Source organism: Tachysurus fulvidraco, chromosome 16 (assembly GCF_022655615.1).
Source record: "Tachysurus fulvidraco isolate hzauxx_2018 chromosome 16, HZAU_PFXX_2.0, whole genome shotgun sequence".
NCBI classification, from domain to species: domain Eukaryota; kingdom Metazoa; phylum Chordata; class Actinopteri; order Siluriformes; family Bagridae; genus Tachysurus; species Tachysurus fulvidraco.
Window position 1 is genome coordinate 99,400 of NC_062533.1, and position 10,656 is coordinate 110,055.

At 41.1% G+C, this 10,656-nt stretch overlaps 1 pseudogene; it reads left to right on the top strand.

Annotated features, from left to right (window-relative positions):
- The first annotated feature begins 2,893 nt into the window (after window positions 1–2,893).
- Window positions 2,894–3,009, top strand: LOC113642213 (annotated as a pseudogene).
- Window positions 3,010–10,656: the final 7,647 nt, after the last annotated feature.

Consider the following 10,656-nt stretch of genomic DNA (forward strand, 5'->3'; position numbering starts at 1 on the left):
TTTTCATCATAATAGGGATCGGATTTTCTGACATGAAACATTGACTGACTGGTGTAACCATCCTCTGCTGCCAATAGTCAAAGAGTTGTTTGTTTATAACTTTGAACTCTCATGTTCCATGGTTGTGTTTGATTTTGTTTTTTTTCGTAATCATTATTGTCTGAAACCTGATACCATTATAAAAGGATTTAAAAACCTTATACATTGTAGTTTGTGGTAATTCCAGGGAAATACATTAACATCTTTCTAGTTGGTGTAAAATTAGTAGTTGGTAGCCCTTTTTTCATATGTATAGCTACCTGTCTCTGTAGGGGGCAGGGGTTATACAAAAGGAAGGAATAGTAGGGATAGAAATTGAGGAAAAGAAGGCAGAAGGGAAGGTGTTTCAATATGCAAATGATACAACAATAATTGTTAAAGGAAAGGAAAGTGTTATAGAAGTTATGAATGTTGTAAAAGTATATTGTAAAGGATCGGGTAGTAAAGTAAATGAAGATAAGACAGTATATATGAGATTTGGCAGAGCTATGGTTTTAAGGGATTGTTTTAAATTTAAAGAAGTGGAAGAAATGAGGATTTTTAGGGATTTTAACGGGGAAGAATGAGAAGAAGGTAAGAGATGAAATGTGGGAGGAACTAGTAACAGAGATAGAGAGAAGGTTACATTTTTGGAAACTGAGGACACTAAATTTGAAGGGGAAGGTTTTAATATTGAATGTTTTAATGGTTTCTAAGCTGTGGTATGTTTTATATGTATGTGAGATGCCATTGTGGTCCGAAAAAAGGTTGAAAAAATGTTTTCTTGAATTTTTATGGGAGGGGAAACCAGCAAGGGGCTTAGGGTTAATGGATGTGGAACAGAGGAAAAAAGCTATGAGAGTAAAAGTAGTTAAGAAATATTTAGAAGAAGAGAACAAAAATTGAGTGGCAAAAAACTATGAAATATTTTTTAAATTAATGTGGGGATTTTAACACGGGGGATGGAATTTTATGGATGAAAACAAAAATTTGGATGACTGACGGATTACCTGAATTTTATAGGGGAATTTTAAGTGCTTGGGGAAACTTTTTAAAGGAGATTGAGTATGATCCGAATGGGTGAGAAAACATTTTAAAATCAACCTCTGTTCTTACATGGCAATATTTTAGCACAGGGGAAGGAAATATTTTTTTAAGAAATGGATGGAAGTGGGGATAACAAGAGTGAGAGATGTTTTGTATGAGTTTAAAGAGGGGTTTTTACCAACACAGTTTATTGTGGATGCAATGGAAGTGGCAAAAGAAGAATACAGTAAACAAGAAATAACAAACAAATATGAAATTATCAAGAACGCAATACCAAAAGAGTGGATTAAAAGAATAGAGTGTATGGAAGAGCAGAAAGAGAAATATGCATGTGAAACTGGGGGAGAAAATGTATGATTTTAAAGAATGTACTGTAAAAATGTTTTATTGTGTTTTTAGGGATGGAGTTTTTAAAGAGCCGATTGTAAACAAGTACTGGGTGGAGAAATTTAAAGAAGAGTGTATATGGAGAAACATGAGGGGGAGATGTGTGGAAACAAAATTGGAAAGTTTGGAGTATTTTATAAGACAAAGTGTTTTTTACGGAGTCTATTTTAGCTAAAATTGGTTTAGAACAAAGTGCGGTGTGTCAGGAAAAGGAAGAGGGGATTTTACATATGTTTTTATATTGTAAAGAATTGGGGGAATTTTTAAGGAAATGTAAATGTGTGATTAAAGATTTGACAGTGGACTGGGATGAAAATGTATTGGAATGGAACAGAGTGGTGATGTTTGGTTGGGAAAAGGAGTGTCGAAACAAAAAGTTTATAAACCTGTGGTTAATGTTAATGAAAAGTGCAATATGGGAGAGAAAAATTGTGGCCAAAAAGGAAAAATTTGTGTTGGATGTTTGGACTGGGTTTAGGAGGAAAACAGAAGTGTATATGGAGAGACTATATGTGTATTTTAAATGGGAAAATAAGTTGGATGCTTTTTATAATGTCTTTACTTCATATGTTTGTTGTGCTTTAAAAGATTTAATGTGGAAGCTGCCGAGGAGTGAAGGAGAGGTGTGAACTAAGGTTTTTTGTAAATGTATGATATATGATGTATGACATTTTTAAAATTGGATGTGATTGCATAAGGAAAATTTACATTTTTATTGTATTATTTATTGTATTCTATTGATTGAATACTTGGATAGGCGACTGCCTGGGAATATCAGGTAAAAAAAAAAAAAAAAAAAGAATGCCAGATCTCGTCTGATCTCGGAAGCTAAGCAGAGTCGGGCTTGGTTAGTACTTGGATAGGCGACTGCCTGGGAATACCAGGTGCTGTAGGCTTTTGACATAGGCATTCATTTACTTTACTATTTGAATTCTCTAACAACATCTTAATATTCAGACCCTGTAGCTAATGTTTTGATAGAAAACAACAATTACAATAAATAAATAAATAAATAAACAAACAAACAAAATAAATGAATAAATAACTATAGAAATAAAGAAATAGGAAAAAGAAAAAACAAACAATTTATAAATGGGTTCCATTCCAACTTTCCTCTGGCTTACGGCCATTCCACTCTGAGAATGTCTGGTCTCGGAAGCTAAGCAGAGTCGAGCCTGGGTAGTACTTGGATAGGTGACCTGGGAATACCAGGTGCTGTAAGCTTTTGACATAGGCATTCATTTACTTTACTATTTGAATTCTCTAACAACAACATCTTAATATTCAGACCCTGCAGCTAATATTTTGATAGAAAACAACAATTACAATAAACAAACAAACAAACAAACAAATAAATAGGAAAAAAGAAATAGGAAAAAAGAAATAGGAAAAAAGAAAAAACAAACAATTTATAAATGGGTTCCGTTCCAAATTTCCTCTGGCTTACGGCCATTCCACTCTGAGAATGCCCGATCTCGTCTGGTCTCGGAAGCTCGGAGTCGAGCCTGGGTAGTACTTGGATCGGCGACTGCCTGGGAATACCAGGTGCTGTAAGCTTTTGACATAGGCATTAATTAATGTGCTTGCAAAGCACATTCTTATTCTCTTGCATACTTATTAATGTGCTTGCAAAGCACATTCTTATTCTCTTGCATAATTATTATTATTAATGTGCTTGCAAAGCACATTCTTATTCTCTTGCATACTTATTATTAATGTGCTTGCAAAGCACATTCCTATTCTCTTGCATACTTATTATTATTAATGTGCTTGCAAAGCACATTCTTATTCTCTTGCATACTTATTATTATTAATGTGCTTGCAAAGCACATTCTTATTCTCTTGCATACTTATTATTATTATTATTATTATTATTATTATTCCGGACACTATTTCGGCGCGTAACTTGTCCCGCAGCTATTGTCCTAGACCCATAAATGAGGTGTCAAATCGACCGGCTCATTGAGGAGAGGTGTGCTATCTATTTTGTAAGTGATCCGACCAACGATGTCCACACAGCGGACAAAAAAGCGGCCGAAAAAGTCCCATAGAAATGAATAGGAAATTCCTAAAATTCAAGCGAAATAAAAAAAAATTCGCACAACATGGACATGTCATATATCAAAACACTCAGCAAGATGAGGGGAACTGATGTCACATGTAGCCCCGCCCCCAAAATTAGCAAAATCAAAAATTTAGCACAACATGACCATGTGACATATCAAAACACTCAGCACGATGAGGGGAACTTGCCACGTGCAAGCACATTCACATTTTCTTTAGGAAATGTACCGTTCTAGTTATTAGTCTTCTTCTTCCGGACACTTTTTCGGCACGTAACTTGTCCTGCAGCTTTTGTCCTAGACCCATAAATGAGGTGTCAAATCGACCGGCTCATTGAGGAGAGGTGTGCTATCTATTTTGTAAGTGATCCGACCAACGATGTTCGCACAGCGGACGAAAAAGCGGCCAAAAAAGTCCCATAGAAATGAATGGGAAATTCCTAAAATTCAAGTGAAATAAAACAAATTCGCACAACATGGACATGTCATATATCAAAACACTCAGCAAGATGAGGGGAACTGATGTCACATGTAGCCCTGCCCCCAAAATTAGCAAAATCAAAAATTTAGCACAACATGGACATGTGACATATCAAAACACTCAGCATGATGAGGGGAACTTGCCACATGCAAGCACATTCACATTTTCTTTAGGAAATGTACCGTTCTAGTTATTATTATAATAATACTTCTTCTTCCGGACACTTTTTCGGCACGTAACTTGTCCCGCAGCTTTTGTCCTAGACCCATAAATGAGGTGTCAAATCGACCGGCTCATTGAGGAGAGGTGTGCTATTTATTTTATAAGCGATCAGAATTCCCAGTATGGAAGTTCAAAGGAGTGTTTTTTCCCCATAGACTTGAATGGGCAATCTCTCTGTAGATGTGCTAACATCCAAAAGAGGGCAGCAGACACCAGTAAATCTGTGTAAAGGTCTTTATAGCTTGTTGCTATATTTCACAGTGAGCTTCAGTTTCATTTCACATTATATATATATATATATACATATATATATATATATATTGTGGGATCGCCCCCTATTTTCATGATTTACGTTTGATTCGTTAGGCCCTGGACTACAAATCTGACGGCTCAGTGTAGTTTTTTAAGCCTCCTAGGACAAGTGAGAGCCGAAAACAAAGGATGGAAGTGCTGTGTGTTTCGGTCAGAAACGCATTTTGGATTAAAGCGTTTTGGATTAAAAGGCTTACATATTCCAGTTCCTTAGTCTCTTGGGGATTTTTTTACAAGCATTTGATTTGGAAAATATTACCCCAGTGAAGAAAGGGAAGCGCCACCTATTTCCGGTGACTATCAACTTGGATTAAATTTGTATGATGGCTATAAATAATATTATGATTTGTGTGTGCGCTTAAATAAAATCCCAAGAGTCTAAGCTTTTAAACAATATAACATTTAACCGTGTATTTAATGCTTAAAACTGGTGGTGGCGTGCCTTGGACAGCACGGCGGTCACATATGTTGTTGTTTCTGCCATTTGTATAACTTTTTGTTGTTTTCAACTATCAGTGTAGTTTTTATAATTTTTTATTTCACTTTAAACTAATGTCCTTTTAAGAACAGCAACGGCTCTTTTAAGAGCCACCCATTAATTAAAATTAAGCGCATTTTTTCTTTGTCTCCTCACATTACATAATTATTTTTTAAACATATGACACGTATATCACAAAGAATGATAAGAATGACTTTAATATAATAAAGCTTGGGTATTGTTAGACACGCCATTCTTCACATTAGTGAATTAATACATAAAACCGCAAAGGCTTTCTCATGTTCCTGGATGGCTTAGTGGATAGCGAATCCGTTTAGCATGCAGAGATTCGGGGTTCGAATCCACCCTTGGACAGTTTTTTTTTCTAAAACTTTATAATAAAGGTTCATTAGTTGACATTAGTTACCACATTACTTTACATGAACTAATAATGAACTGCACTTCTACAGCATTTATTCATTTTGTTCATGTTAAATTCAACATTTACTAATACATTATTAACACCGTGTTAACATTACTTAATATACTGTGAACAAACATGAACAAAGAATAAACTTTATTTTTACAAAGATTACTAAATACAATAATTTATTGCTCATGGTTAGTAAATGTTAGTTAATACATTACGTTTGAACTAATGATCCTTATTGTAACGTGAAAAATTTTTTCCCAGTAGTTAATATACTGTGAACTAACATGAACAAAGAATAAACTTTATTTTAACAAAGATTACTACATACAATAATTTATTGCTCATGGTTAGTAAATGTTAGTTAATACATTACGTTTGAACTTATGATCCTTATTGTAACGTGATTATATTTTTTCCCCAGTAAAATCACTGATCACTTAGTTCAAGATCTTCATGGCGCTTGTTTCAGAAAAAGATAAATGGATTTTCAGGTGTGCTCTTTTGTTGCAGGTGAGAAACTAGTCTGCAAATATAATCATAGTAACTGTGCAGCCATACCCTAGCAACCATGTAGTGCACCTTACGAACCATATTGCAATATAAAGAAGCCATATCTCAGTTACACAACATAAAAGACTCAGCACGATGAGGGGAACTGACGTCACGTGCAAGCACATTCACATTTTCTTTAGGAAATGTACCATTCTAGTTATTATTCTTCTTCTGGACACTTTTTTGGCACGTAACTTGTCCCGCAGCTTTTGTCTTTGACCCATAAATGAGGTGTCAAATCCACCGGCTCAGTGAGGAGAGGTGTGCTATAGTTTTTATAAGCGATCCGACCAACGATGTTCGCACAGCGGACGAAAAAGAGGCCAAAAAAGTCCCATAGAAAAGAATGGGCAATTCCTAAAATTCTAGCGAAATAAAAAATGTAGCTCAACATGGACATGTCATATATCAAAACACTCAGCATGATAAGGGGAACTGACCTCACATGTAGCCCCGCCCCCAAAATTAGCGAAATCAAAAATTTAGCACAACATGGACATGTGACATATCAAAACACTCAGCACGATTTCCATTTGTTGCTGTATCAGTTCAGTGATTTACGCATGCGCAACAACAGCTCATCGGTTCTCAGTATGTCGGATGCGTCCGAAAGAAACAGTTCTCAGTTCAGTGTAGTGATGATTCGCTGTATCAGTTCAGTTATTCATGCTTGCGCAGTGTCAACAGTTCAACCTCACAGTTCTCTCAGCCAACATATCTCAGTTCAGTGTACAGGAGTTACAAATACTCCGGGATAGAGACGGAGGAGCTGTCAGGCATGAACGAAAGTGAGTAACTTTAGTAACTTGTGGATCAGCGCTGACTCAAGACGCAAACTGTTTAGAACAAATCAGTCCGATTTGGTGAACTGGTTCATCCAGTTCACTAAAAAGAATCGTTTCAAAAGAACGATTCATTCACGAGCCGGCCATCACTACAGGGTACTTACGATGTGCTGGTGAGAACACAAGGTATGATTGAATAAGCAAGTGATATACATTGTAACAGTCACTGCCTGTTACAGGGTTGAACATAGTTTGGTATCAGTTCATCCTGTCCACAAGGGGGGTACATGGGGACATGTCCTGTAGGGGATAAAACAGGAAATTGCAGAGTAAAATGTGAGATCTTGTTTGAAGCTGCCCCATGTTGTTTTGTAATGGTCTCCTTAACCCTGTTTGAGAAACTTTATTGTTTCCTGCTCAAATAGGATTATTTTATGGTGTAGCTTCTGCTCATCTGCTGTGGCTATGTTGGATGGTTATGGACTAATATGCTGCTTACTTTGCTGAAGAAACTCTCTCAGGGATATAGTTGGATTCTATATCATGGGCCTTAGCATCCAAAAGTGGGAAAAAAGTTGGAACGTTGTCATCCTCCTCGTCAATCTACACATTCATGTTCATCCTCGGATAAGGACTGTTGCTGATCTCACCTATAATAGACTTAATGCCCATTTGCCATATACTTTTTTCTAGTAATGGTGAAGTGAAGCTTTCTTGACACAGTGAAGCTTTCAGCCCAATTGTATCAGAAACCGGTTCATTACTCAAAGCTTTTCAACCTCTTTTTTAAACCTCTGCTGGTTTAAGCGCTATCAAGATTCAAGATTTTTACTTGTCACATGTACAATTATATAGAGCATATATAACCAGCAGTGAAATGTGAGTCCAGTCCGCTCCATGGACAGTGCAATTATTAAAACGTACAACACAGATGAAAATATTGCTATGAAAGTGTGAAATAAAAGTAAACAATAAAAATATAAGAATAAAATATAAAAGATGTATACTGTGAATTAAATATAGAATGAAAAATAGTGTGCATGAAAGTAAATTCACTCACTCTCACTCATTTTCTACCGCTTATCCGAACTACCTCGGGTCACGGGGAGCCTGTGACTATCCCAGGCGTCATCGGGCATCAAGGCAGTATACACCATGGAGGGAGTGCCAACCCATCGCAGGGCACACACTCTCATTCACTCACGCAATCACACACTATGGTGAAAGTAAACTGTAGTCTTAAATATTATGATACACAGGAATGTGTAAGAGGCAAATGTGCAAACAGGTTGACACTTTCAGTATGTCAGTGTGAGGTATTGACTGATGAATATTTTGCTGATAATGTGAATATTAAGCGGAAACATGAAGATGTTTCCGCTTAATATTCACACTATCAGCAAAATATTGCTGATAGTGTGAATATTAAGTGGAAACATGAAGATGCCCCTTCTTGAACTGGCACCTTATTGTGGTGGAGGGGTTTGCGTGCCTGAATGATCCTAGGAGCTATGTTGTCTGGGGCTTTTTGCCCCGGTAGGGTCTCCCAAGGCAAACAGGTCCTGGGTGACAGGCCAGACAAAGAGCGGTTCTAAAAACCCTTATGAGTAAATTAAATTCAAGGTCCGTGACATCGCCCGGTAAGGCGCAACTAGGGCCTCGCCCGGGAGCCAGGCCCGGGGTTGGGGCTCGCATGCTAGCGCCTGGTGGCTGGGTCTTGCCCCACGGGGCCCGGCCGAGCTCAGCCCGAAAGAGCGACGTGGGGCCGATCTCCTGTGGGCCCACCACCTGCAGGAGAAACCGTAAGGGGCCGGTGCAATGTGGATTGGGTGGCAGTCGAAGGTGGGGGCCTCGGCGACCCAATCCCCAGACACGGAATCTGGCAATAGGGACATGGAATGTCACCTCGCTGGGGGGGAAGGAGCCAGAGCTGGTGCGGGAGGTTGAGAGATACCGACTAGATATAGTTGGGCTCACCTCCACACACAGCTTGGGCTCTGGAATCCAACTCCTTGAGAGAGGCTGGACTCTCTACTACTCTGGAGTTGCCCATGGTGAGAGGCGGCGGGCTGGTGTGGGCTTGCTCATAGCCCCCCAGCTCAGCAACCATGTGTTGGAGTTCACCCCGGTGAACGAGAGGGTCGTTTCCCTGCGCCTTCGGGTCGGGGATAGGTCTTTCACGGTTATTTGTGCTTATGGGTCTGGAAGGGGTGCTGGAAAGTGCTCCGACCGGGGACTCCGTTGTTCTACTGGGGGACTTCAACGCTCACGTAAACAGTGACAGTGACACCTGGAGGGGCGTGATTGGGAGGAATGGCCCCCCCGACCTGAACCCGAGTGGTGTTCTGTTATTGGACTTCTGTGCTAGTCACAGTTTGTCCATAACGAACACCATGTTCAAGGATAAGGGTGTCCATCAGTACACATGGCACCAGGACACCATAGGTCGGAAGTCAATGATCGACTTTGTGGTTGTTTCATCTGTCCTCCGGCCATATGTCTTGGATACTCGGCTAAAGAGAGGGGCGGAGCTGTCAACTGATCACCACCTAGTGGTGAGTTGGATCCGATGGCGGGGGAGGAAGTTGGACAGACTTGGCAGACCCAAACGTACTGTGAGGGTCTGCTGGGAACGTTTGACAGAGTCTCTGGTCAGAGAGATCTTCAACTCCCACCTCCGGCAGAGCTTCAACCAGATCCCGAGGGAGGTTGGAGACATTGAGTCCAAGTGGACCATGTTCTCCACCTCCATTGTCGACGCGGCCGCTCGGAGCTGTGGCCGTAAGGTTTCCAGTGCCTGTCGTGGTGGCAATCCCCAAACCCGGTGGTGGAGCCCGGTTGGCTCGGGGGACTCCGGAGGCAGCTGATAGGTACCGAAGGGCCAAGCGAGCTTCAGCCCGGGTGGTTACGGAGGCAAAAACTCGGGTCTGGGAGGAGTTTTGTGAGGCCATGGAGAAGGACTATCGGTTGGCCTCGAAGAAATTCTGGCAAACAGTCCGGCGCCTCAGGAGGGGGAAGCAGTGCCCTGCCCACACTGTTTACAGTGGGAGTGGGAATCTGCTGACTTCGACTGGGGACATCCTCGGACGGTGGAAGGAATACTTCGAGGTTCTCCTCAACCCCACCGACATGTCTTCCACTGAGGAAGCAGAGGGCGGGGGCTCAGTTGTGGACTTGTCGATTCCCCAAGCTGAGGTCACTGAGGTAGTTGAGAAGCTCATCAGTGGCAAGGCACCAGGGGTGGATGAGATCCGCCCTGAGTACCTCAAGTCTCTGGATGTTGTGGGGCTGTCTTGGTTGACACGCCTCTGCAACATCGCGTGGAGGTTGGGGACAGTGCCTCTGGACTGGCAGACTGGGGTGGTGGTCCCTCTGTTTAAGAAGGGGGACCGGAGGGTGTGTTCCAACTATAGGGGGAACACACTCCTCAGCCTCCCCGGAAAAGTCTATGTCAGGGTACTGGAGAGGAGAATTCGGCCGATAGTCAAACCTCGGATGCAGGAGGAACAATGCGGGTTTCGTCCTGGTTGTGGAACACTGGACCATCTCTATACCCTCACCAGGTTGCTGGAGGGTTCATGGGAGTTTGCCCAACCAGTTCACATGTGTTTTGTGGATCTGGAGAAGGCTTTCGACTGTGTCCCTCGTGGTGACCTGTGGGGGGTGCTCTGGGAGTATGGGGTCCGGGGCCCTCTGTTAAGGGCTGTCCAGTCACTATATGACCGGAGCACGAGTTTGGTTCGCATTGCCGGCAGTAAGTCAGACTTGTTCCCGGTGCATGTTGGACTCCGGCAGGGATGCCCTTTGTCACCGGTCCTGTTCATTACTTGTATGGACAGGATTTCTAGGCGCAGTATGGGGTCAGAGGGAGTCCGGTT